A 6,000-nucleotide genomic window follows, 5' to 3' on the forward strand; every position below is an offset into this window, starting at 1 on the left:
CACTCAAGTTTTAGATTACCAGGACATATTTTTAAGATTGTAGTCAAGCAAACTATACTCGTACAAATTTGCATGGGTGAATTATAAATTCCACAGAAGAGACACTGAAAGCCTGATGCCACCTTCCAACTACAATTTTCTACTCCAACTGTCTTTGGGGGAGGGATCACCAGATACTGTGGTTTGTATAACAAAAACAACAAGGACCAACCTCTTATTTTCAGGTGCTGCAGTGCAGCAATAGAAATGTCAAAGATCACAAGATTTGGAATAAATAGTGTCAGAAAAGAAGTATTTCCTGAGGTCAGTCTTTTTATATTCCTACCCATTCTGGTTTTAAGTATCATACTAAGCATAACAATGTCAATTCCAGGAGTACTTATACAGTTAACTTTAGGTTCTGCTCTGGCTAATGAGACTATTCATGGCAGTAGGTACCCAGAGCAAAGCCCAGAACAGTACACTTGAAATTATGTATATCTGTACCAACAAGTGCTACAGAAAAAAAAAAACAAAAAAAGAAAAAACAAAATACTATTCATACTGGGACTATTTTTTAAAGAAACATCGCAATAGATAGCTTTGTGGCATGTAGTTCCTACATTCACTTTCCATATGATTTTGATTAAKTAATACACATAGAAGAGGTAACCTTTTTATTTCTCTTCCTTGTGAAGGGAGTTCTAACAATGATTAACATTACTACTGAGAAAATACAATGTAACAATCCAGGAAAAGAAATCCTGAAGAATACATGAACTATCAGTATTTGCACCTAATTTCTCCTCTTCAGCCTACAAATATATTGACATATTAAGCTCTTTTTTGATATGCAGAGAGATYAAATTTTAGATGCATGTTTGGGGTTTATTAAATCAAAGTCATGGAAATCTATATGGGTATAGTGCTACCCAGTACTGTGGGTGAGAAGGAAATCATACGCCTCGTGACATGGCACAAAGTGCTGCTCAAGCCAAGAATCAGAATACAATGTAAATATACACATTTTGAGATTTAAGGTGATGTCAGAGCTACATGGCTCTAATCACCATTTTGGAAGATCAAAACATAGARCTTCAAAGCCTAAGCGTTCTGTTACATATTTTACAGATCAACCACAAATGCTCAGTAGGAATGTCAAAAACAGACTCAAGAACAGCAGCATGGAATAACAAGTAGAGATTAGAAAATAACATTGTTTGTGAGACTGGAGAGTGTGATACTGAAGTAACTATACAATTCCAAGACCCACACTTTGGAATGATTTTGGAGGGGGGTGGAAGGTGAGAGACAATACAAAAAAACTTGATCCCCCCCCCCAACAGTCTAATAAGACTGAAAACAGCTCACTCAAAAAGTGACATTGATGACACATGGTAAAAACACTGAATACTGAAATGCTCTCTGATTGGGCACAGAAAAGCATAACCACTAAGGCTGGAAACCAAACAAAACAGAAGTCTGCATAACTGTTTAATAGAAGCATATAATAGCTAGAAGAACCACTAAGAGATGTGATGGATTCTTCATTTAACTTTTTTTGCATAAAAATCAGGTGGCGCTCAGTGTCTCTCAAACTATGGGGTGTTTTCTCCTTTGGGAGTGAAAAAAAAAAAGGTTCAAAAGGGACCATGTATCAAACAACACTCATCAGAGCCATAAGAAACTGCTGGCAACAGTGAATTCCTACAGGGTATCAACATAAACACTTGCAAGTAGTAATCACAGCTAGATTCCACTTATCTGTTCTGGAGAGGGTTAGCTTTTCCTAACTTGGGAGTCAGAAGTGTCTACATATACAGTAGGAAAAAATGGGAAAAGAGAAAATGAAAGGAAAGGTGAACTTTCAAAAAATATATGAGGAAAGCTGCATTACACAAACAAGCCAGGTAAGTATAACTGCCTGAGATAAAAGCAAGTAGATCTGTTGTATTATACTTGTTTWAATCAATTCTTTCGTAATTGAGGATTTCTGTTTCAGAAACAGACTGAACACTTGGCAATATCAGTTGTCTATCAGCTAGGCTACACCAACTACATAGCCATTCTCACTGTGACAGAATAGATCCTTTGTCTCTCACTTTCTTTGCACATCTTTCCCTCTCTGTGCTTTGTCTTAGGATGTACTCTTCAGAGCAGAAACCGCATGCAGTATGTTCTCCAAAATATGCAGTACGATAGAACAGCAGGCATCACAGGAAAAATAMATTATATGAAAGATGTTTTATGTGATGACAATGGGTGCATTTCAAATTTAAGTCATGTTATGCCAAGGAATGTGTGTTAGTTATATCACAAAATAAAATTAGGCAATGCAAACTTACTGGAAGAAAAGCCTTAATTATTTTGTTATTGCTGTGCTTGCCAGAATCACTTGCATAAAACATAAGAAACTAATTTTGAACAGAAACTTTCTTCTGTAATTGCAGAATACTGTCCAGCAAGCAAGGGAGAGGGGGAAAAAAAAGAAAACACACACACACTAGAAACCACAGGAATTCTTAGCAAAAAGGATGAAAGAATAATTAATAACATGTTAAATTTTGTTTCTAGTGTATTGATACACATAGTACTTCAGTTTCTGTCTTTAATATACCTTAAAAAAGTATATTAACAGTGCCCCAACATGTAGAAAATAGTGATCAGTCATACTTACTCTACTTCTATCACTATTCATCCTTGTAACTCATTCAAAAGCTTAGGAAAACTCATTTTAAGTGGTGTTTCTTACTGCAGTAATGTATTTAAATGGTTATCAATTGATCCTGTAAGGACAAAAGCTAAAAGCAAAAAGGCTTTTTCATTTTGTATGCACTGTGAACATAGGCTATGCCTAAATGATCATCCAGTTGTGCTCCAGACGCTGAACTCGCACTGACCTGCCCACACACAAGGAAGTGTCCCATATTCTACTTCCCTATATTTTTCACTATTGAATGCACACATGCAYTGGCACTTATCATCAAAACAGGATGAAATAATGCCAGGACAACTTATAAAGCCATTACTGTCCTTCAGCAGACACCTGCCTGATTTACCCTAGTCTCTTACAAACTTAACTGCACAAAGTAAATCCTTCCCCAGTGATTTAAGCTAACCTGCTTGACTCTGAGGACTGCTAATCTATTTCAGTATAGGCAAGTATTACATCATAGCTGAAAAGTAGTAATACCATTAAATAGATTCTCAGCTGCGACTCACTGTGCAAAAAGTTTAACTATATGACGAAATAAACTTAAGACACTATTAAAAGCCACCACTGACTTTTTTTTCTTGACTATAAATCTTTAAGTTCAAAGTCTGGTAAGCACAAGAGTATACCAGAGTACTTGATGCATGGATACAGAAAGTCTGCCGATACTCATGCTGAATTAAGACTAACCTAAACACACAAGCAGCTACAGTGTCATTGAACCAGTGTATCTAAATGAGCAGTGATCCAAAAGAACTATTCAATAGCAGCCACTTTTATATATAAAGTGATTATATTAACAACAAAGTATAATGACCTAAAGCAACAGCTGAGCAAGATATAATCATCCCCACAGAAAAAAAAAAGATTTTTAAATATCATAGAAAAGAAAAGAGTATACTTGTTTGCTAAACTCAAATAAGGTATGGGTGCAGAGTTCTATTGAATCTTAATCTTGAGACTGCAGAATAACTCATACTGCTTTACCTCTAGAGATGATTCTTTATCATCTTAAAGACTAGGGGGTAAGAGGTGGGAACACAAGTAAAATCTCCCTTTTAGACTATACTTAGCTTTTAAAGTAACAACTGTAATTTTTTTAGACAGCTAAGTGAGGTACATCTATTCAAATTGATATAACTTCTATTTGCGATGTCACTTACAAAATAGTTCTTTCTTTCACAGACTTCCGCCTTCAGAAAACAGACATCCACTCTGGATTATTTAAACTTGGAAAAATGCAAGTGTTTTCTTTGAAAAAATATCTATTGTTACAGCAAAAACTTGGGTTTCCTTTCAAACAAGATCATATGATTACACGTTTATATTTTACTTTCCGCAGGAATTTACACACCCCCCATTTGCATCCTGTTATTCATTTAGCGTTTCCCTTTACTTCAGCATGCTGTGYTAATAACGTGGACCTACTGGGTCAGTCTAGGCACTCAAGGTGACAATCGAAATGCTCATTCCTGCATTTCACAGATTTATTCTACATGTATATAGAGTATATTATTTAACTATACAAAACATTCTATCGAAAGGCAGCTCTATAAGAGGCAGTGTACAGATCGATTGTGATACTCTGTATTAAACTAGCTATTGCTCTTTATTATGTATGTTAAAACACTTATTTCTCCTTTGGTGTGTCAGTTTCCACTGAAACAGATTTCATACCGTGTTAATTAAGTAATTAAAGTAGTGTTAAAGATGATCTTCCTATTTTCAACACTGTACCTGTAATCAAGCTATAAAAACATGGATATAAATTTATGCACATTACCAAATTGAAGCCACTTGTCACCATAAGTGAGGAGAAATGCTTTGTAGTCCTCCAGGAAAAAGTGAAACTATCTGAGGCAGTTAGTCCTATCACCACCCATGCTATTGAGATGCTATGAAGAGGCCAAAACATTAAACTGGTAGCTGGTGAGGATGCAGGTTATTATAATGTCCAAACAGTTCTGTTGGAAAAAACCTTAAAATTTAATATTAACTTCCCTCTAAATAAGATTCCTTAATATCTGCAGCTGATCAATATAATTCCATCTTCATTAAAACATCGTAAAACTTCACTGACCGATTAAAAAAAAAAAAAAGAGGACACCTATTTGAATACAACCTTCCTGTTTTATTCCAGTACTAAAAGGACCAATTTTCCCCTTTGAAGGAACTGGCATGAAGCCAATCACCTATTTCACTCTAGAGAATAATTCAAATAATAAAGGAGAAGGTAAAAACTCCTTTGCCAACTTTGAGATGGTATAAGACAACACATGTTTTTGTCCTTGTTAGCACTCACAGTGCTACTTGTGTTACCCTTGCTAGGGCTGGGGTCAAGGAAAACCTGCCCACACAATCAGAGAACCATAGCTGCTTTCCTGATCCCTCATGATCTGCACTGAGCAGGGCCAGAACACAGGAAAGATTTAGCTTCTCTTTCTTTACAGGTCACATTTGCAATAAATTATAAGAAAGGGCACTAGCAATTACTTTACATTAAAATGAATTCAATGTCGATGCATCATCAAGCAAAATGTCCAGCTGATGCAAAACTCATATGAAATATATTGAACAGTAATAATTTTATGAAGGGAAAAAAATTATTCATTTCTTCAATATCTTTGAAAGGCTAAGGAAAGGACTGGAAGACTCATTAAGGGCAATATTACTTCCAATGGGAAAGCTTTGAAACATTGATGATTTAAGTGAAATGTAAGCAAATATATTTGGTTTTCAAGAAACTGGAAAGGTTACTTCATATAGTTACACTGTACATAACTATGCAACCAAATGTTCTATTAAAATATAGATAAATTTAATGATTTAAGTACTTAAAGAGCTGAAACATATCATGAACAGAATTTTACAAGCAGTCCAAACAAAAATAAATCCCCAATTCTTACCGTCAAAGAAACTTTTGGCTCTCAGGTAACTGACACTAAGCCTAAGCACAGACAGCTTATCTAGTTTGGCGATAACATCTTGAGGGAAAGGCAGAAGGCTAGCCAAGCGATCCAACTCTGCATTCAAACGATCCCTGTGTCTCTTGGATGGGTTGGACTTGACTCCTTCAGCTGGGGATGGCTTTACTCTGTGGAAAAAAATAAACAATATAAATGTATGTTCTTTCCAAAAATGAAGGTAAATATTTGCCAACTCTAATATTACAAATAGTCTTTTAAAATTTAACATGCAAAATGTTTTTCCCAAGTGACATGCATGTTCCTTGGACATGGTGATGGCAGAGTTAATCTAAGATAGTTTAAAACTCCACTCCAACACACATTCACTGTTAAAGGGAGCAA

General features: G+C 35.5%; 1 protein-coding gene across 1 annotated transcript in view; it reads right to left on the bottom strand.

The window, feature by feature from the left end:
• AHR (aryl hydrocarbon receptor) overlaps positions 1-5,780 on the bottom strand; it is a 59,974-nt gene extending 54,194 nt beyond the window's left edge. The window contains exon 1 of the mRNA XM_085316294.1: positions 5,599-5,780. The gene's annotated coding sequence lies outside the window, so the exon portion shown is untranslated. The remainder of the gene's footprint in view (positions 1-5,598) is intronic.
• Between the last annotated feature and the right edge of the window lie 220 nt (positions 5,781-6,000).

The sequence above is a fragment of the Rhea americana genome, unplaced genomic scaffold (genome assembly GCF_003343005.1).
Source record: "Rhea americana isolate MKP2758 unplaced genomic scaffold, rheAme1 scaffold_112, whole genome shotgun sequence".
NCBI classification, from domain to species: domain Eukaryota; kingdom Metazoa; phylum Chordata; class Aves; order Rheiformes; family Rheidae; genus Rhea; species Rhea americana.